The sequence below is a fragment of the Chenopodium quinoa genome, unplaced genomic scaffold, assembly GCF_001683475.1.
Source record: "Chenopodium quinoa cultivar QQ74 unplaced genomic scaffold, ASM168347v1, whole genome shotgun sequence".
NCBI lineage: Eukaryota > Viridiplantae > Streptophyta > Magnoliopsida > Caryophyllales > Amaranthaceae > Chenopodium > Chenopodium quinoa.
In genome coordinates this window covers 2,619,376-2,642,740 of record NW_018744469.1, presented here as the reverse complement: position 1 = coordinate 2,642,740, position 23,365 = coordinate 2,619,376, and positions in this window count along the sequence as shown.

The following is a 23,365-nucleotide window of genomic DNA, read 5'->3' as shown; positions in this document are numbered from 1 at the left end:
TCAAGCATATTAAATATGGGTGTGATTTCTATAAATGTTTTGTGAAGTGTGTTACTCTTAAAACATTTGGGGAAAAACCATTTATCATAAGATGAAACATTTGGAAGTTTCATAGTGGAATAAAATTTTACCAATTAAATGCCACAAACTATTTAATTGTGGTTTAGAATTAAATAATGAGTCCATTTGATTTATAAGGATATTCAAAACAGGGTATCAAGACCATGTCTTTGATAAAGAAACACTTGTTTAGTGAACATTGAATATTAAAATTGAAAATTATCCATAATCAAGGTCATTTAAATGATGGACGATTAATGACCACTTGAGATTAGTGTGTAGTATGATTTACAGCATCATTTCTTGTGCTACAAGGACATAATAGTCATAAATCATTTGCACAGGTGCTAGTTTGGAATTATACCGGATCGACCTATGAGAGTACTTTAAGAAATTTAAAATCATCATAATTACATTTCTCATTAAAACGTCTGCCGTAACTGGGGATTATAACGGCAACACTCGGGCAACTAGGTCCTCTTAGTAAGGGAAGCTTATAGTACAAGACTGGGAATGTCCCCCTATTAACAATAGGGAATATGTCTTTGTTGTTTACATGGCCTCTCGAAGAGCGAGACTGTGAAAATGCATGGTCGTGCTTAGATAGATTTTAGAAATCATCTGCTTATTGACAGTCAAACTCGGAAATCGAGAAATACTTCTGAACGTAGTAAGGATGACGGAGAATCTTACCTTATAGTTCATGAAGAGACATTAAGCGACATAGGAAATAGGCTATACACTATTTGCACACTTGTCCGGAAGGACAAGTGGGAGATTGAAAGGAATGGTTTCCTTCCAACAAGTGTATTATTCTGAAAGAGGGTTCAGAATTATCAGGAAGTTAATTCTTCAGTGAGGTCAAGTGATCGGAATGCCTGGGTGGAGGCCTCTTCCGATCAGTAATATTAACGTAAATTAATATTACAACTTTATCTTAACTAAACCCTTCGGGTCGAACCCAATCGAACTGCCAATTCGAACCGACGAATCAATCCGAAGGATTTGATGAGTCATTAGATTATTACAATCAAAGACGTCGAATATCGAGCTTGGAGCGTCAAGACCGATCGTCGTAAGTCGAGTAAAATTTGGAATTTGACAAGATGGAAAATCAATAAGCAACAAGTATGTGCTAAGCAGTAGCCTTACATTGGCCTAGCCATGCGAGTGCTAGGCTAGCCTAGGCCACACACCCATACCGAGCTTGCTAGCATCGCATGCTAGCAGCACTAGCTAGCTAGCTGGTATGGCAAGGCTAGCATCGCTGGCGCACTAGGCGTGCTAGCATGCTAGCGCCTTGCACATAGAAACACTAGCGTAGCATCGCAAGGCCAGCTGCAGCACGCAAGTGCTGGGCCTCGCTAGTAACGCTATGCGTGCTTGTGCTTGCGTGCTTACTAGCGTAGCAGCTCGTTGTGTGTGCTAGCGCTTTGTGCGTATGTGTGGCTAGCAAGAAGGGGCCAGGCACCAGCGTCTAGCAAGCAGGGCCATGCACCATCGCCCAGCATGCGTGGCTCGCAAGCAGCACGCATGCTGGTTGTGCGAAGGTTTCTTTCTAGCTGGATGCGTGTGGCATGCTAGCTGTGTTGGCTGGCTGCCCAGGCTTAGTGCTAGGCGCTAGTTGGAAGCCTTGGGAGCCAAGGCAGGCTGCCAGCCAGCCACATGAAGGAAGCCGGTTTTGTCTTAGTGGGGACTAAAGGGTTGTAGGCATTGCCTTGGGCACCAAGGCCATGGTCCCCACCTTGGAAATGGTCCTCACCTAATCAATCATCCTCCATGTGCCACTTTTTGATTGTTGATTGCGTTATTTATTAATTTATTTTTTAGTAAAATAAATTAGTGAAAAAAAACCAATTGTCCCACATTGATCATTAATGGGTTGACAAGTTGATTTTCTCTATAAATACCCAATGGTTGGGCATTTGGGAATTCCCTTGTGTTGAACTCATTGAGGCATCTCCCTTAAGGTGAGAAAACCTCTAAGTTTGTAATACTCTAGTTTTATTTGGTCAAGTCTCGACTAACCCTCGAGACGAAGATCGTTCGGATCGAGTCGAGGGTACGAGCCGTTGGAGGCCTTCACGCTTGTGGGGATCTAGCTTCGAAGTAAGAGCTCGTCTTTTCTCTTTCTCTCATTATGTTGTTAATTATGTGATTAAATATTTAGTTGCTTTAATTAGTGAGCGGGTCTTGGGCGGGTTTCTCTTCCGCGTAGCGTTGTACGCTACGAAACCCAACAGTGGCCTCAGTTATTTCCTTGGAGAAAGCTCAAGGTTGTTCCCCAAGTTTTAGCAGTCGGAGCTGCCAATCCAAAGGCTGGATGTTGGGTGCCGCCTGCCCCTTGAAAAGGGTAGGCTGCATGTAATGTGGTCCATACGGCATGTATGGTTGTTGAGGCACATACGGGGCCGCCTGGAACATTTGAGGACTAGAATGGGCGGACAAGCCGCCTGTCCAGTGTTGTTGGTTTTACTGAGAATACCTCAGCGAGGCATTCTGAAAACTGTCATTGAAGTTCGACATGGAGGCCGACTCTGACAGTTGCATATTCTTCTTTTGCTGGATTATCATCCGAGCATCAGAATATGTTTTCTTGGAACCATCCAGCTGTATATGCCGAATAGCCTTCCTTTTCCCTGGCTCAGGGAACTGCAGTCCAGCCAGATTTATCAAAGGCTTACGTCCCTCTTCTGGTTTAGGGTAGGGAGTGGCCTCTCGGTCTTTGACCGGCTTTTTCCTCCCAGAATAAGAGGGTTTCTTGGCCAACTATTCCTTGGTAGGGACAATCGTCCGTTTATCAATAAGGTCCTTTATCTCCCCTTTGATACTTGTCATGAGGGTCATGAGCTCATTTCTAGTGATGGAGGTGGATCCTTCGGCCGCCTAGGGCTGACCCGATGGATGGCTGACTGTTTCACTGGGCCCTGCCTGGTCAGTGTTTCGTTCCCTCCTTGCAGTGGGACGGGTGCGCCGTGAAAGGAATGGTGTCCTTCCAACAAGTTTATTATTCTTATGGAGGGTTCAGAATTATTACAGAGCTAATTCTTCAGTAAGGTCAAGTGATCGGAATGCCTAGGTGGAGGCCGCTTCCGATCAGTAATATTAAGGTATAATTAATATTACAGATTAATCTTAACTGAACCCTTTGGGTCGAACCCAATCGAACAACCGATCCGAGATGACGAATTAATCCGAAACATTAAATGAGTCGTCGGATTTTTACGAACACAGACGTCAGATATCAAGCCTAGGGTGTCGAGGCCGAGCGTCGCAAAATCACAAGCAACAAGTATGAGCATAGCCGTAGTACCACATTAGTCTAGCCATGTGGATGCTACGCTAGCTCGAGCTAACATGCACCTAGCATGGCTAGGCGCAAGCCTAGACACACTAGGTGTGCCAGGCATACCATCGCTAGCACTAGGTGCTAGCATGCATGCGTGCTTAGCATGGCAGCACCATCGCTAGCACCGAAAGCTGGCATGCGTGCATGCCTTGCATCGCTACAGCATACGTGCTAGCTTGCATGCTTGCCTTCGCATGGCAGCACCAAGCAGCACGCTATGCTCCGCAATGCGCATGTGCGTGGCCTAGGCGCTAGCACAATGCTAATCCACGCTCAGCAGCCCAGCAGCACTACGCACTTGCCAGCAAGGTTGTGCGTGTGTGTGTGCGATGGCAGGCAGCAGCGCCCAGCATCCAAGCATGCATATGCATATGCGGGTGCCTGGGCCAATGCGTGTATATGTGCGTTGGCTAGGCAGCAGCAGCTCCTAGCAGCCAGCAGCATGCATGGCTCGCTAGCAGCACACATGCGCTAGCTGTGCTGGCTGGTGCGTGATGGCTGGTGTGTGTTGGCCATGCTAGCTGCGCACAGCCTTGCAGCGCATGCTGGCCAGCTAGGCTAGCTGCAAGCCTAGCAATGCTTGGAGCCGGTTTGGGAGAGTGGGGACCAATCCTTTGGGCAAAGGCTTGGGGAGCAAGGCAATGCCCCCCCCCCCCCTTGCTTTTGGTCCTCACCTAACTCTCTCTCTCCCCTTGACACTTGTTGCATAGTGATTGCCTTGATTAATTATTTAATTTAGAATTAAAATAATTATCAATTTTACTCATTCTCCCACATTGGTTGGTGAATGAAATCCAAGGGTTCATTTCCCTATAAATACCAAGTTTTGGCATTTGGGAAAGAACACACTTGAGTGGAATAGTAACGGAAACTCCATTATTGAGTATACCTTGAAAATCGTAAAACTCCAAGTTTATATTTTGTCCGGGCCTCGACTAACTTTCGAGGCTTAGGACGATCGGGACGGGTTCGAGGGTACGAACCGTCGGAGGCCTTGTATTTGCGAGGTTGAAGTATGAGCTCTATTAGCGAGTGAAGCACGCGTCTAGGGTATAATTCTTTATCCCTTATTCTTTTAATTATGTATTAATTATGTCTTGCATGCTTTAATTGCTTTAGGTATCGGGGCGGGTCTTGGGGGGTTTATTTCCGCGTAGTGAGGGTCACTACGAAACCCTACAGCGGTATCGGAGCCGCGCTCCTTTTAATTATTGCATTTATTATTTATTAATTAAGGTGTCTTAAAGTGGATTTAATTTCTGGTTTTGCTTTTCTTATTGGACTAGAAGCTCGTTTTAATTAATTTTAAAACTCGTATTTTTATCATTTTTTGCTGTCGAACCCAGATTTTGGCTCAAAAATAGTGTTTTTGGGTGGAATCAACATTCTGAATCTGTTTCAACCCTTTTGAGGACTGTCCAGAAGCCAATTTCGAACCAGAAACCCAGTTTTTTGAAGGTTTTTTCTTTTTTAACGAAAATTTTAAATCTTTTGTGCCTTGATTAATACAAGCATGTCAAGGGTAGATTAAATGCATTATTGCATCCCTAATCTACTGCAATTTAAATATCTTTTGAGCATGATTATGGAGTTATAATATGTGCTCAAGTTGATATGTTCCTTTTCACATAAACTTATTTTTCACAATTATGCAAATAAATTGCATCAATGTGTGAATACTTGTTGTGAATGTGTAATTTTAAGTTCCTAGTATGTTAAAGATGTAATTTTTAAGTGTTTAATTGATTGGAACTTTAACCCTAAATTCCATGTTGAACTAATTTTGGATTTTTCATATTTGGTTGATTAAAATCCTTGAAGTTCAAATGCTTGTGAGTAAATGTTGATTAATCTTCATATTAATTGGAAGATGTAATCTTGTTATTTTACACAAGTATAAAAGTTGGAAAATTTTATCATTGGATGATTAATTTATTTTTCCAACTCCCTATTTGTCAAATCCATTATTCATTTACATATTGGTTAAATTAATTATGGACATAAGTTTTTCAATTTTAAGCATCAAGAAAGACCTAAAAATGTTCCAAAGTAATTTTGGAAAATTAGGCTTGTGCACTGTTAAAATTGAATTTAATTAAGTTGGACTTGTTTTATTTTCCATTTTTCCCTATATTAATTCTAAAATAAATTTAGATTAATTTTACGTCGCACGTAAATCAGGATTAAAATACCGAGAAAGATGCAAGCAAATCGAGGCAAAAACTCCAAGCATCACCAAGGCCAGCCGGGCTGCCCAGCAGCTCGCATGTAGGCTGCCTATGGTGCGCACAGGGGGGGCCAAGTCATGATGCTGTTGTGCAATGCGTGCGAGGGCTGTTGTTGCGTGATGCTTGTGCTGGGTGCGTGGGCCTTAGGCTGTTGGCGTGCTTGTGCTACTGCTGGGCAGCGAGGCAGCAAGCTCTAGCCAGCCAGCCCACTGCTGCTTGCGCCAACAAGTAGCTAGCATGCGTAGCATGCCTAGCGTGCTGCTGGTGCTAGCTAGCAGAGCAGGCTGCGCTAGGCGTGCTTGCTAGCAGCCAGCACCACATACAACACTAGGCTGCCTAGCAGCCATGGTGCACAACTCACTAGGATCCAAGTGAGCGGTTTTGGCTTAATTTCGAGCTATGTGTTTTTGCGAAAATTTTTCCATTTTAAAATATTTATGTAATTATCTTAAGGAGGTTAGAACTCAATTTTTCCGACTATTGAAAAAAAAAAACAAAAAAAAAATTGATTTTGACAAATTTGGGTTAACCGGCTTAATTAATTGGATTAATTAAGTTGGATGCGGAATTTAGTGGGAGTTTAGCTAATTACGTGAACAAATTGCACTTTAGTAATACATAATGTATTAAACAACTTTGACTAGTTTTAATTAGGTGCGTTAATCGGATTAACCACCTAAGTTAGTTACTAGTTTTGCGTATTTACTTGTATTATCTCGTAAAATGCATGGGCCATTCACAAATTGTGAATGGGTGGATGAAAGATTGTTTCAAAACAGGTTTTAAGAAAATGGCAACTAGTAGGACCCGACTAGGATAGAAAATATGGACTGCGTTCCGTTACGTATTTTTGTAAATCTAAATACGGTCTGCGTACCGTTAAGTATTTTTGTACTTTAGATTAATCTTAGTCGTAGTAGCTAGTTATTTTATTTTGGCCAATATGTCCTAAGACGGCATTCCGATGAAGACGAGCCAAGATGAAGACCCTTGGAGATTTGAAGATTTCAAGGGGTCATGCTAGTTTCCAAATGCATCTATTTTTATGCTTTATATATATTGTTTTTATATATATATTTGAATGTTAGATGCATGTCTAGGATTTCAAATGCTGCGATGATTAGTCAAGTTCACTTAAATCAACCAACATAGAAACCCTAGGTCCCTTAAAATATTAAGCTAAAATTTGCCGTTCCAAGAACAACACTCACTGAACTAATGCGCGTATGTGATGGGCTACGGCTAAGCGAGGCATCACTACTTCCCTAGGAACGTAAGGTATACTAGGTATACAAGTTGTCTTGGTTAAGCTCCACGATATCAATAAGGAGTCCTTAGATGTCGTGGCAAAAGAGATAAAATGTCAAGGATGCATTAGATGCGACGTTTTATCAAACCGACAGTAGCTTAGAGCTATCAGCAATTGGATTGCTTACCCTAAAATATCTAGTGTTAAGACAAGCCAAAGCATGCTTAATCACTTTTTGATTTTTGGGATCTCGGAATCATTTTATTCTCGTCTAAAATGGAAAATTAATGCGTGGATAAAATACTCAATAAGATTGAAAATATGCATGAACGCTTTTAAATTTCAAACTTATTGGTTTATGAATGGTTTTTCATTTCAAATTCTTTCAATTGTAGAACAATGCCTGCAAGTAACTCAAACAACAACCATGTGTGCCCGGAACTCCCCGAAAAGTTGGCATTTTACCTCAACTTGGTCAACTTTAAGGAGTGGGAGGAGGAACTCAGAAAAATCCTCCAGAATTGTTCCCTAGAGTATACTCTTGATACTCCCATTCCAAGCTTCTTCTCTAAGGGGATCATGACCGATGAGGCTCATGAAGAATGGTCTTCCAATTACAAGAAAGTCTCACGACTCATGGCTAATTCCATCCCGGAAGATTGGAAGGAAAGCCTTTCCTCCTACCTTCCGGATATGTTCCTCAAAGCACTTGAGGACATTGTCCATGTAAGAGTCACCAAGAGTGACAATGGCAACTATGATGGACTCGTGTTTTATTTGTCTAGGTCACTCTCAAACATGAAGATAAAGCCACCAAATGTGGGTTGTCTTGCTAAGGAAAGATGTAGGCTTTGGACAAAGGTATACAATGCCAAATTGAGACCCGACATGCCCCTCCGACCTCATGTGCTTGGAATGACTAGGCTCTTCAAACACATGCATCTTCTCGGGATCTCATTGGAGGATGAGATGGCGGGGCATATCTTGCTTGCTTCGCCCCTCTCGGGCTATGATGCACTTAGAGTGCATATAGCTGCGGGAAAGGAGACACGCTCCTTAATGGAGGTGGTGCAACTACTCAGCCAAGCCACCGCCTATGGAGTGACCGAGAGGCCCTAGAGAGCAAGGAGAAGGGAGTTCAAGAAGGTCAAGGCAAAGATGCGATGCTTCTATTGTGGTCGGCAAGGCCACTACAAGAGAGAATGCAAGCTCTTCCAGGAAGAGGAAGAGAGGAATGGATCATCTGCCTCAGGTATCTTCCTTAAACACTTGTGAATTAAGCTTATCATAGGTATTAGATACCAAGTATGACTCACTTTATGTTGCCTTTTCAGGGACCAAGTGAGAAGCTTATCAAGTGTTGGTGCAAGGACAAGTAGGCGACGAAGATGGTTTTTCGGTCATGCTTGCATGCACTATTTTGTCTATGACATGTAATTAAACTAATCCTAGTTATCATCAAGCTTTTGAACATACTATGATCTATGGTGTTGGACACCTAGTTAATTTTGAATGTAAGACTTTGACAACGGTTGTTTCAAAATTGTCTTGCATATATATGTTCAATGGAAATTTCATGTTTTACATATGATTAGACAAAAGTTGATACCGCTACTTAAACTAAGACCACTAAGAATTCAACTTCGTTAACAAACGTTAGTAGATATGACTTGTCTACCTAATGTCGAATAAATCTGAATCCTTTGAAAATTCAAAGAATTTCATAAAGATGTTGAGAACCAACTTGGCAAGAAAATTAAAGCGCTTCGATCGGATCAAGGTGGCGAATATTTCAGCCATGAATTTGACGATCACTTGAAAGAAAATGGTATTCTTTCAAAGCTGACACCTCCTAGAACTCCTCAATGGAACGGAGTGTCCGAACGGAGGCATCGAACCTTGTTAGACATGGTTCGATCTATGATGGATCTTAGTGAACTTCCTATCATTTTCTGGGGACATGCGCTACAAACAGCAGCACTAACACTGAACCGAGCTCCGTCAAAAGCTGTTGAAAAGACTCCATATAAATTATGGACTAAGAAACCTCCTAGGTTGTATTTCCTCAAGATTTGGGGATGCGAAGCATATGTCAAACGATTAATTTCGGACAAACTTCACCCCAAATCAGACAAGTGTTTCTTTATGGGGGTATCCAAAAGAAACCAAAGGGTATTACTTCTACAATAAATCCGAGAACAAAGTGTTTGTTGCTCGTGATGGTGTCTTTTTGGAGAAGGACCACCTTTCCAAAATGACAAGTGGGAGGAAAATCAAACTCGACGAATCTCGAGAGGACGAGCAACAATGTCAAACTGATAAAACTGACAATCTAAGTGCTTTGGAAGCAGCTGAGAAGATTGGTCAGAATCAAACAGACAATGTAAATGCTCAACCTATTACCCTTCGTAGGTCGCAACGGCAAAGATCTCAACCAGACAGATACCTTGGTATTGTCTTAACCGATGATCAAGACATCCTAGTTATGGATGGTGATGAGCCAGCGACGCGCAAACAAGCAATGACGAGCCCCGACTCCGCTAAATGGCAAGAGGCCATGAAATCCGAGATGGACTCCATGTCTGAAAATCAAGTCTAGGATTTGGTGAATTTGCCCGAGGGTTACACACCCATTGGTTGGAAATGGATCTTCAAATTGAAGACAGACAAGGATGGAAATGTATTAATATACAAAGCTAGACTGGTGGAAAAAGGTTATAGACAAATCCATGGGATTGACTATGATGAAACTTATTCACCAGTTGCAATGCTAAAGTCTGTCCGGATTATCCTAGCGATTGCTGCATATTACGATTATGAAATATGGAAGATGGATGTCAAAACCGCCTTTCTGAATGGGATTTTGGAAGAAACTGTGTATATGACACAGCCAGAAGGTTTTGTTGATCCAAGCAACGCTGGAAAGTTATGCAAGCTTAAGAAGACCATTTATGGACTGAAGCAGGCAAGCAAAAGTTGGAATCTGCGATTTGATGAAGCCATCATCAAGTTTGGTTTTATCAAGAATCCAGATGAGTCTTGTGTCTACAAGAAGGTCAGTGGGAGTTGATTAGGGGATTTTTCTCCCACCAATCGGAATGCGCCACGTGGGCCAATCAGGTCCTGCCAAGTGTCCACCAGTTGGAACTGTCAGGGTTTGCCACGTGGCACACGCCTATTTGTCCACCCTGGACCTATTATGTCATGACACGTGGCATCCTCCATGCCTAATGGAGAAACCGGCCACCTAGGCCCAACTTCCAAGGGAAGCCCAATCTGCCCTAGGTTGACCTAAACCTAGGATTAACACGTTTCCCAAGGTTATAAATACCTCCCTTAATCCTCATTAAAGGGGATTACGCACATTTAATACTCTCACCTACAGAGACCCAATCACTTTTATTTTTCGCATTAATTACTCCTTAATCAAGTACTAACTTGACCGTCGGAGGCGGATCTCCAATCATCCGGAGCATCCGTTTGTTTTGCAGGTACAGGCGTCCGGTTCCAGTCTCGGAATTGTAACTCTCCCGCAGGACATCAGAAAACCCCGAAACATTTTGGCGCCGTCTATGGGGAGAGTACTTCTGAGATGGCATCCACGTCTGTACCGACTCCTGAAGAGAGGCGTCCCCTAGACGACCCTCAAGTTCAATCGGACCATGATACTGAGGAAGAATTTGAAGTTGAAGCTCATACAGCTTCAGGCGGGACCCTAAGGGCCCGACACACCCGTCATACCGAAAGGAGGGAACGGGAACATCTTCAAACTGGACTCAGTGATCCAGCCGGCGCACCGCCTGTTCAGCAGCAGCCGGCTGATGGGTCTGCTCCCATTACAAGAAACGAACTCATGACCTTCATGAGGGGCTTCAAGGGAGAGATTCAAGAATTGCTCAACAAGAAGCCGCCTGCTCCGGCCAAGGAGCAGTCGGCTAAGAAACCTTCCACTTCAGGGAAGAGGAAGCCAGTTCAAGGGCGAGAGGCGACCCCTCATCCTAACTTTAGGAAATGGGAGCCGCCTGCCCTTGATTTCACAAAGTACCGCTTTCCTACTCCATGAAAGAGGAAACATGTTCGTCATATTCAGGCGGACGGGTCGAAGTAAACATACACAGATGCTCGGCTATTGTTAGAGCAGAAAAAGAATGACCGATTGTCAGAGTCGGCCTCTACTTCAAACTTCCAAGACATTCTACGCAATACCTCGATGAGGCATACTCAGTCGCATCATGAGAGTCAGTCAGACGATACCTCCCGTCAGTCCGGCTTTCATAGTGACCAGGCGGTACCAAACTTACCATTTGTACCGCAACAACAATATTTTTTGCAGCCACCTTTGCTTGGTGGGCATGCAGCAAAGAATGTCCAACCTATGGACTGGCAGCTACGGTTTCTTAGACTTGGGGAACAGCCGTCGGCCTTCTCCAAGGAAATTGCTGAAGTCGCTCATCCGGCCAAAGTGAAAAATGTATTAGTAGGCGCCTATGACGGCACTACTAACCCAGAAGACCATTTGATGGCATTCACCAACCTGATGTACCTTCAAGGGTTGGATGATCCCACTTGGTGCAAGTGTTTTCCAGCGACTCTCAAAGGAATCGCACAACAATGGTTCGGCAACCTGCCGACTGGTTGTGTGAATAACTTCAGGACGTTTGCTTACTTATTCACCTCCAACTTTGCCATGAACATACCTGCGAAAAAGACGACCCTTAATTTAGGAACGATTCAGCAGGGCGAGAAGGAGGGGCTTCGTTCTTACATCAGGCGGTTTAACCTGATGAGAATACAGATTCAAGGGTTACCGGATGAGGTAGCCTATACTGACTTTTTCAGAGGTCTCAAAGACGGGTCGAAATTCAAATTTGATTTGGTCCGAAAGAGGGTGGCGACTCTTCAAGAAGCCTTGATTGAAGCAGAAGCCTATATACAGGCGACTGATCTTTGTAGTACAGGAAAACAGTCGGACGGGAAAAGGTTCGACAAAAGAGAAGGACGACAGAAACAGTCGTCAAATAAAGATGAGAAGAAGAGAAAAGAGGTATGGGCGGTTGATTCCTCTAAACAGGCGGCCCAGAAGAAGAAGAAAGATTTCAAACCATACTCCCCAAAGTATGCGTTTAAAAAGGATAGCCAAGCTATCCTAAAGGAAATTAAGGGACACATCTCAATTGAGAAGCCGGTCCCCATGAAGGGTTCTGCAAGCAACCGGAACCAAGAAAAATTATGTGATTATCATGAAGATATTGGTTATCACACCAACGAATGCATCAGTCTCATGCGGTATCTGGACCGCCTGGCTGAGCAAGGCGATCTTGATTCTTATGTCAAGAAATCTGCGGGGAACACTTCCTCGAAAAAGCAGTCGGCCAAAAAGAGTCAACAGGTCGACAGCTCTGATACAGATGATGCAGTCGTCTACACCATTGCAGGCGGCTTCTCAGGAGGCGGCCCCACTATTAGGGGCAACAAAGACAATATCAGGCGGCTAGACGTAAATTCCGTTCACCAAGAACGGCCCTCCAAATATTCATTTCCTGAGATTGTCATCACTGAAGAAGATCTAGGAGGGGTAAGGGGGCCGCATAACGACCCTATCGTTATTGAATGTAAAGTGGCCAACCAGAGAGTTGGCCGAATCCTTATAGATACCGGAAGCTCCTCAGATCTTATCAGTAGCAAATGTCTGTCAAAACTAAAATATCAGACTGATTGCATACAACCGGCATCCCATCCTTTAGTAGGGTTTGGAGGAGGAGTCGTCCACCCAGTGGGACGAGTGGATTTACCCATCCGCCTGGGTGAAAAAGGGGAAGGACGACACATGGTAGTCCGGTTCCTGGTAGTAGAAGAACTCTCGGCCTACAACATGATTCTGGGACGACCAACCCTGAATAATTCCAAGGCTATTATAATCCCATCTCTTATGTTGCTCAAGTTTGAGAAGGATGATGGAACAGTCGGGTCCCTAAGGGGAGATCAGAGGATGGCCCGAGAGTGCTATCTCTCGGATATCAAGCCCACTGTTATGGCCGCTGGGTCTGGTGGTGGAAAAACAGACCTTGACAAAGTCAAGGAAAGTGCGCCTGTTCAAGAAGCAGGCGGCAAAAAGAGAAAGGCAGCCCAGACGGGGACCGCAAGAAAAGACAGAAAATAGCAATCATAGGCAGAGGAGCGGTCGGATGAATTCTGCCCTCAGCTGGCTGGTGAGCATACGGACCTGATCTTAGATGACTCGCATCCTGACCAAACAGTCAAAGTTGGGACGACTGCTCTGAGAGTCCTGGGTGACGACTTTCACAAACTATTGAGAGAATACAAGGACATCTTTGCATTCGAAGTCCACGAAATGCGAGGCATCAGTCCTGACCTGGCGGTACATAAACTGGTTGTGGATCCGAAAAAGAAGCCGGTAAGGCAGAAGAAGCGGAACCATGGCGAAGAAAGAAGTCAGGCGGCAGCCGCCGAAGTTAAAAAATTACTTGATGTAGGGTTCATTCGGCAATGTTACTTCCCAGACTGGGTTGCGAATGTGGTGCTTGTTAAAAAGCCGAATGACACCTGGCGAATGTGTGTAGACTACACAGACTTAAACAAGGCGTGCCCCAAAGACAGTTACCCTCTGCCTAAAATTGATAACCTGGTTGACTCAACAGCCGGCCATGCTTTGATGAGTTTTATGGACGTCTACTCTGGTTTCCATCAAATTCCTTTATGGAAGAAAGATCAGGAGAAGACGGCCTTCGTCACTGATCAAGGGTTATACTGTTACACGGTCATGTCGTTTGGTCTTAAGAATGCCCCGACCACTTCCAGCGAATGATAAACACTGTGTTCTTTGATCAGATTGGGAGAAACGTCGAGGCATACATTAATGATATGATTGTCAAGTCTAAGCTTCAGATAGATCATCTAACGGACCTCCGAGATACTTTCGCCACACTCAGGCGACACCATGTCATGCTCAATCCCAAGAAATGTGTATTTGGAGTAGAGTCTGGGAAATTTCTCGGATTCCTTATCAATCAGAGAGGAATAGAGGCGAACCCTAAGAAGGTGCAGGCGGTCATCGACATGCAGTCGCCTCGTACCGTACGAGAGGTTCAGAAGTTAACAGGTTGTCTGGCGACCTTGGGAAGATTTCTAAGCCGATCAGGCGACAAATGCTTATACTTCTTCCAGACCATTAACAAGAAGGCAAGGTTTGAATGGGGGTCAGATGCTGAGGCGGCCTTCCATAAATTGAAAGTTCACTTGCATTACTTGTCGAGGCTGGTCAGCCCTTTGCCCAAAGAAGTACTCTACATGTACCTGGCCGTCTCTGATCATGCGTTAAGCGCTGTTCTTCTTGCTGAAAGAGACGGCTGTCAGCTACCGGTCTACTTTGTCAGTCATGTACTAAAGAATGCCGAGTTGAGGTATCCCTTAGTGGAGAAATGTGGTCTAGCACTCTTCATGGCTTTTAAAAAATTGAAACCCAACTTTTTGGCACATGCAGTCGTCGTGTATACAGATCAACCTATCAAGCGGCCACTGACCACCATGGAGTCGTCAGGCCGGATGATCAAATGGGCCATAGAAATACAGAGCCTCGAAGTTACTTTCGAGCCTAGAAAAGCAGTGAAGGGGCAAGCCTTTGCTGACTTTATTGTTGAGATGACTCGTCCCCCTGATTCTCGAGATCCAGACCAAGTCTGGAAGGTATATGTGGATGGAAGCTCTACTTCAAATGGTTGTGGAGCAGGCGTTGTATGTCAGTCGCCAGAGGGCGACAGGTATGAGTATGCTCTACGCTTCAGTTTTCAGGCCTCAAACAATGAGGCAGAATATGAAGCTTTACTAGCCGGAATCCGCATGTGCAAGGCGGCGGGGGCGCGAAAGATAGACGCCTGTTCCGATTCACAATTGATAGTGAGTCAGTATAATGGCAAATACGAAGCAACCCATCCGACCATGATCAAGTATTTATAGGCGGTACGACAGGCAGTCGGATCCCTTGAAGATTTTCATCTGACTCAAGTGCCAAGATCAGAAAACAACCAGTTGGATGCACTTTCAAAATTAGCATCATCCGCCTCTTGTGATACTCCTCGAACTGTTTTTTGGGAAGTAATGGAGAAGAGAAGCATCGAGGAAGACCCTATTGGAATCCTAGACAGAAGCTCAACCTGGATGGATCCAATCAGGGCATATCTGACAGACGGTACCCTGCCGGATGATCATCACCAGGCGGCAGCACTGAAAAAACGGGCAGCCAGTTTTGCAATGATAAAGGGAGAACTTCACAAAAGAGGGTACCTTCAACCCTACTTAAAGTGTGTTACTCCAGAAAAGGGACGAGAGATACTAGACGATTTTCACTCTGGTTACTGCGCTTCCCATATAGGCGGTAGGTCGCTTGGTCAACGGACAAGGCGGCAGGGCTACTTTTGGACTACTTTAGAAGCAGATGCAATGGAGATGGTGAAAAAATGTGACAAGTGTCAAAGGTTTGGCAAACTAATTCACCGACCGGCTACTGACCTCACTACCATTCATAGCCCACTACCGTTTGCTAAGTGGGGCATGGATATTATGGGTCCCTATAAGCCTGCTACAGGCGGAAGGAGGTACATACTTGTTGCAGTCGACTACTTCACTAAATGGGTGGAGGCGGAGGCTGTAAAGGGAATCAAGACGAAGGATGTAATCTCATTCATCTGGAAAAATGTCATCACTCGGTTCGGGGTTCCCATGTCTATGGTTTTTGATAATGATCCCCAATTTGAGACGCATGTTCTCCAAAACTGGTTGGGTGACCAAGGAATTGCACACCACTTTGCATCAGTCGGCCGTCCACAAGCAAACGGTCAGGTAGAAGCCTTTAATAAAATCATCTCAGACGGTCTCAAGAAAAAGATTGAACGAGCAGGCGGCCTATCGGCGGATGAATTACCACATGTTCTCTGGGCCATTAGGACGACTGAAAAAGGGGCGACTGGAGAAACTCCATTCCTCCTAACATATGGTGCGAAAGCTGTTCTTCTAATTGAACACTACGAGCCGACTCTTCGAGTAATGCTATATGACGAAGAGGCAAACTGGGAAGCCATGCGCCTGGCATTAGACTCACTCCCAGAAAAGAGGGGCAATGCTGTCTTGCGGCATGAAATTTACCGCCTGAGAATGACCATATCATACAATAAAAAAGTACACAGGCGTCCACTCAAAGTGGGGGATTTTGTACTTAGAAAAATGGAAGCAGTTGGTAGGGCTAATGAGTTTGGCAAATTAACTCCCAACTGGGAAGGACCCTACCGAATCTATGAAGAGGTCAAGGACAGTACCTACCGTCTGGAAACACCAGACGGCCAACCGTTGCCTCGAACCTGGAATGTAGATAATCTTAAGAAATATTTCTTTTGAATGATGTAAATAGTCGAGGGCTACTTAATAAAAAATTGTTGTTTCATTCAATTTTGTACTAAGAGGGGCATGCCTACTGACAAACAGTCGGCTACTCTCCATGCTCAATTTTCATTTTTACTTAAGAGGGGCACGCTGCTTGTTCCACACAACTGGCTACTCTCCCATAACACAGTTCACCAAGAACTATCAAAGACTCATAGCTGAAATGATCAGACCTGGCGCCAAGCCAACTGATCCAAATATAAGTTTAATTCGACCTATCCAAACATTATAGTAGGCGTCCAACGGCATCCATCCGGATGAAATTCGTCGCAGAGAGCAGCTCCCTTTTGGATGGAACATTGTTCTATAAAATCATTACACGACACCTATACGACTGTCTAACCAAGACAACCACGTAGCCGTTTCCCGGACAAGGATACCTCTCACTTAACTGACTAATCAGGTCAAACAAGTGTTCGCAGTAACCGTCCGTGTCAACCAAACCGACTGAACTACTTGGGATAAGAACAGTCGGTATCTTATGAGTTAATATCCAACAAACATTGGCGAATAAAGGGGAACAACCGATACCCACCGCTTGAAACCTCTACTACTCAGTCACTCGGCGACTAGGTAACAATTATGTTTACTTGGTCACTCCTTAAAAATTTAGTATGAAACTAAAAAGGTGTTCATACAGCGCCTGTTCACACTAGATTAAATGTGGCGGGGAATAGTCGGCCTGGACCGACTAGAGTCTCTAGCTTAAAAACAAAAAAACAAACAAGGCAGGTAGGAAACCACCTTCCTACTTGGTTGAAGGAGATCCAGTCTTTAAAGTGGCCGACTGATCGCTTAGCCTGGAAACAAGACAACCAGTTGTCCAGGGGCATAGGTGGCGTGACTAACTACCTCGTACCTGTCCGCAACTATCGGCCATGCAAAACAGTCGGTATAGTATGCAATTGGATATCAAAGTTTCGATACTTAGCAAAATCGAAACAAATTTGAAACAAAACATTTTTGGCATAAATAAACATACCCCCGACCCCTTGGCCGGGTAAAAGATACGAAAAGAATCCGGTCATTAAGATCGGCAAAATATTCAAAACCCCGGCCATAGAAACAAACGGCACGAAGGCCGTGAAAAGAAGACATAAAAGCTTAAGAAGGGGGCAGATCTTCAATAGTAGCAGCTGCCGCCTGGTCAACACTCTTTTTGCTGGACTCAGCTTTAGCTGCATCCTTCTTCTATGCATCCACCCCAAGTGGCACAAGCGCCACTACCGGCTCCTCCTCCTCCAACGCCTCGTCCTCAGCAGCCTCCAGGATCTCTTGATTATATCTATCAGAACACTGGCGGTACGTCTTTTCCTAGGAGGAAAAGTCGGCATTGGGGAAGAGGCGGCCCCAGGTCAGGCGCTGGATCTGAGCGGAGTCTTCCATCATCTCTCGGACCAGCTCCTTCTTTTCTTGCTCGGCCTTTTCCAAGAGCTCCTGAGTAAGGCTTTTCTCTTGGGTCACCAGGCGCTCCTTAACGTGTGCCAAGGATTTCTCCAAGGTGTCTTATGAGGACATTTTTTGGCGAAGAGGTCTCAGCTCGGCCTTGAGATTGTTGATGATCGCCTCCAGCTCACTATTTTTCTTCTGGGCCGCCTCTAACTGAGCCCGGATTGCAGAAGTAGCCTGCGCCTGATAATAAAGAATATCAATTGTCAAAACCTCATTTTGGGCAATTTGAAACATTGCCTTATCACAGTCAGAGGCGGCCATAGCTTTTGCAGCCTTTACCTCTTTGTTCTTCCTGTCAAGCGGCTTGCGAAGGCCGTTCACTCGGAGCAGGGCCTAAGTAAAAGGGAACAGGCGTCAGTTTTCAAACAAAAAACAGGCGTCCTGGAATTTAAATAACCAAAAATATGCTAAGTATAACTCAGCAAGGACCCCTGCAATCCCGTCAAGGTCAAGGGTGCCGACACCCCTGATCGTCTCCCTCTCAGCCGGAGGGACGGCTTTGATCATAGACTTGGCCACTTCGACCAAGTCTGGCTCCTAAGGGCCGGCTGCATCAAGCATAAACAAACGGGTTAGACCTAGTAAAGAAGGGAGCAAGTCTAAAATCATAAGGACAACTTCATACTTCTAGGCGGCCCGATTGGAGTTTTAGAAGGAGTGGACGGTTGTTTCTCAGCCGCCGCATGTTTCCTGGCAGTACCAGGAGAGCTCGCAACAGTCGTCCTCCGGGTCTTGGAGTTCGGCTGTTGGGAAGAGGAGGCTCTTGGAGTGCCCGTCTGAAAAAAAAAAAAAAAAAAAAAAAAAAAAAAAAAAAAAAAAAACACTCGGTCAGTATATGCATAAACCCAACTCCAAAAAGAGAGTGAAAGGTTCGAAGCTCACCAAGGGCGCCCCCTTGTTGGGGGAGTTGGTTGAGGATTGTTGCATGATGGAGGCACGCAACATGGTCGCCGCAGTCTTGGAGGCGGTAATTTTGCTCATGGCGTCCGCTGCAAGAACAAATAGCAAAGTTAATAAAGTCATAACAGTAATGCATGGAAAAACAGAGTATTCGACAGGTCGGCTACCTCTTGAGCACCGACTGTTGAGGCCACAGGCGGCCAAAAAGTACTCGTCGTAAAGCCATTTAAAGCTCGGGACGCAGTGCAGGGGTACTTGCTCTCGTACCCCTGAAGTAGAGTCGACCCTCGACTCTACTTTAAAGAGTCCTTTATCCAGGATCTCTTTCTTAGCTTTGGGGGGAACAGGCGGCATGCTCCGGCCGCCTGCAATAAGAGGCGGATTCCTGTTCCACCTGTTGAAGCGCTTGTTCAGCTCTGTGTCTGAACTCTCAATGATAAGGAAGGTGCTTCACCAGTCCTTCCACTTGTTTGCTTTACCTCTTGTCATGAGGTAGCCTCTGTGGCTCGTCAATTGATACCAGCCGGTACCGCCTGCCTTAGGGGTCCGGCTGAGGTAGTTCATGTGGGCGAAAGCCTCGAAGTTTGGCTCCACCCCGTGCAGTTCGCACCCGGCCACATAGCCGAGTACGTTGACCCAGGAGTTCGGGGCTAACTTCCATAACCCCAACTCATACCCATCCAAGATCCGCTGAACAGCCGGATGTAGTGGGAAGCGCAGCCCAGCCTTGATGGCTGCCTCGTAGCAGCCAAAGCAGGCGCCATCATAACTAGTACCAGCCGGCCAGACGACTGTGTCTTCTGGATCCGGCACGAAAACTAAAAAGTCGGGGCCCATTGTGTGGTTCGCAATAAAGCTCCCCACTTTCTCTTGCATGGCCGTGATCCGGCCCCGTGGGACAGTGCAGTAGTAGGGGGTATTTTGCTGTCGGTAAGAGGCGGATGGCTCCGCCCAATTGTCCCCCTTCTCAACTGCGTGAGAAAGCCTCGCCTCTTGTAGGCGGCTGATTTTCTCTTCTGTGTCCAGAGAATTATGACCAGAAGAACTAGACTCGGATTCGTCCTCTGACGAGTCCGAAGAGGACGACTCCTCCCTTCTCCCAGAGGGGCCCGCCTCCTCTCCTTCAAAAGGATCAGGAGAGAATGTAGACTTGTCAACTGTAAAACTGGAAGGGGTCACTTTGACTCCTCCCTCAGAATTATCGGCTTTCAAGCCGCTTTGGTTCACTTCCACATCTGGCGCCTAGTCAGATGTTTCAATAATCGGCACCCTGTGGGAGGAGCCGTCTGAGTTTGAAATCCTAGCAGTTCTTTTTTTTCTGGCCATCATGTTCTGCATAGACACAGAGACAGTTGGACTTTGTATAAAGGGCAAAGATGGGTCCGGAAAAGGGCAGGCGACACTCCTAGTCCTAGATTCAGCTGTCCCCGGTGACCGGCTGATCCCTAACCTAGGTCGTGTCGTGTGCTTCCGTGGTGCCATTTCAAAAAAGAATAAAAAAAAGATAAAATTAAGAGTAAGAGAACCGACGGTTACCTGAACGAGTGAAGTTGATGGAGTTCTGAAAATCCTGTGCAATCGGCTTGTCAGAGCAGGCGGTAGGCAGAAAGAGACCGAAATGTCAGACCAAGTTCAGGGGTCCGAATGTTCTCTATAAAAAGTTCTCAAGTGTGAAAATGACTGAAGTCAACACACCCTTATATAGGCAAAGCGAGAAGGCGAAGGGTCACTTCCAAAATTCAAAATTTGGGCGGGAGAATCTCTCGGCCTTTCGCCGAGTGACACCTGTAGCAGGCCGTCGCCTATCACGGTGCGACACCTGTCACAGGTAACACGTGACCAGTCACGTGCCACCTGTGAGGGGCAAATGATTAGGGGATTTTGCTCCCACCAATCGGAATGCGCCACGTGGGCCAATCAGGTCCTGCCAAGTGTCCACCAGTTGGAACTGTCAGGGTTTGCCACGTGGCACACGCCTATTTGTCCACCCTGGACCTATTATGTCATGACACGTGGCATCCTCCATGCCTAATAGAGAAACCGGCCACCTAGGCCCAACTTCCAAGGGAAGCCCAATCTGCCCTAGGTTGACCTAAACCTACGATTAACACGTTTCCCAAGGTTATAAATACCTCCCTTAATCCTCATTAAAGGGGATTACGCACATTTAATACTCTCACCTAGAGAGAACCAATCACTTTTATTTTTTGCATTAATTACTCCTTAATCAAGTACTAACTTGACCGTCGGAGGCGGATCTCAAATCATCCGGAGCATCCGTTTGTTTTGCAGGTACAGGCGTCCGGTTCCAGTATCGGAATTGTAACTCTCCCGCAGGACATCAGAAAACCCCGAAACAAGAGTGACACCGCATTCCTAGTCCTATATGTCGATGACATACTGCTCATTGGAAACAGCACAAAATTACTAGAGTCTGTAAAGGGCTGGTTGGGAAAATGCTTTTCAATGAAGGACTTAGGAGAGGCACAGTACATATTGGGCATCAAGATCTATAGGGATAGATCTAAGAGGATGATTAGATTGAGCCAGAATACCTACATTGATAAAGTACTAGCACGATTCAACATTGAGAATGCCAAAAGAGGGAATCTACCCATGTCCCATGGCGTAACTCTCAGCAAGAAACAGTGTCCACAGACACCTGTTGAGCGAGAGAGAATGGATCAGATTCCATATGCTTTTCTAATTGGATCGATCATGTATGCCATGATATGTATCAGGCCAGATGTATCGTATGCCTTAAACGCTACGATCAGATACCAATCAAACCCGAGAGAGGTGCAATGGACTGCGGCCAAGAATATCCTGAAGTACCTGAAAAGGAACAAGGATAAATTCCTGGTTTATGGTCGCCACAAAGACCTTGTTGTTGAAGGTTACACCGACGCTAGCTTCCAGACTAACAGAGACGACTTCAAGTCACAGTCAGGGTACATATTTTGCCTAAATGGAGGAGCATTTAGCTGGAAGAGTGCCAAGCAGAGCACAACTGCAGACTCTACAACTGAAGCCGAATACTTGGCTGCTTCAGAAGCTGCTAAGGAGGCTGTTTGGATTTGCAAGTTCATCAGTGAACTTGGTGTTGTACCCTCTATCAAGGGTCCAATAGATCTCTACTGTGACAACAATGGAGCTATCGCTCAGGCTAGAGAGCCAAGAGAGCACCAGAAGGTCAAACATGTCCAAAGGCGATTTCACATGATAAGGGAATGGAAATCCGAAGGTGAAATCAGAATTTGTAAGATCGGAACGGATGATAATGTAGCCGATCCTTTGACTAAACCTCTGCCTCAAGTGAAACACAACAAGCACGTTGAGGCAGAATCAAGCACATTGGAGATTGGCTTTAAAATTCCCTGTACATGTGTTTTATTTAAACTGGTCGTTTTAATGTAAGACACTGTATTGAAACCATTCATTTATGGAGTAATTAATTTTATGCAAAAATTCTATTCACTCCATTGCTATTTAATTGTGATCTAAAATTAAATAATGAGTCCATTCGATTTATAAAAATAATCAAAAAAGGGTATCAAGACCATGTCTTGGATAAAGAAACACCTGTTAAGTGAACATTGAATATTTAAATCGAAAATTATCCCTAATCGAAAATTAGGCGCCATCACAATGCTAGTCCACGCTCAGCGGCCCAGCAGCACAACGCACTAGCCAGCAAGGTTGTGCGTGTGTGTGATGGCCAGGCAGCAGCGTCCAGCAGCAAAGCATGCATATGCGTATGCGGGTGCCTGGGCCGGTGCGTGTGCATGTACGTTGGCTAGGCAGCAGCAGCAGCAGCAGCACTAGCAGCGCCCAGGAGCCAGCAGCATGTGTGGCTTGTTAGCAACATGCATGCGCTAGCTGTGCTGGCTGGTGCGTGCTGGCCATGCTAGCTGCGCACAGCCTGGCAGTGCATGCTGGCCAGCTAGGCTGGCTGCCAGCCCAACAATGCTTGGAGCCGGTTTGGGAGAGTGGGGACCAATCCTTTGGGCAAAGGCTTGGGGAGCAAAGCAATGGTCCCCCCCCCTTGCTTTTGGTCCTCACCAAACTCTCTCTCTCCCCTTGACACTTGTTGCATAGTGATTGCCTTGATTAATTATTTAATTTAGAATTAAATTAATTATCAATTTTACTCATTCTCCCACATTGGTTGGTGAATGAAATACAAGGGTTCATTTCCCTATAAATACCAAGTTTTGGCATTTGGGAAAGAACACACTTGAGTGGAATAGTAACGGAAACTCCATTATTGAGTATACCTTGAAATTCGTAAAACTCCAAGTTTATATTTTGTCCGGGCCTCGACTAACTTTCGAGGCTTAGGACGATCGGGTTGGGTTCGAGGGTACGAACCGTCGGAGACCTTTTATTTGCGAGGTTGAAGTATGAGCTCTATTAGCGAGCGAAGCACGCGTCTAGGGTATAATTCTTTATCCCTTATTCTTTTAATTATGTATTAATTATGTCTTGCATGCTTTAATTGCTTCAGTTATCGGGGCGGGTCTTGGGGGGTTTCTTTCCGCGTAGTGAGGGTCACTACAAAACCCTACACGCCGTGTCCTAAGGGACCCGTCAGGGGCCATATGGGTGGCGACTTCATAGTCGTCATCCGTATCTTGGTCTGAGAAGACCTGGATGTCAACCGTAGGCCGTTTC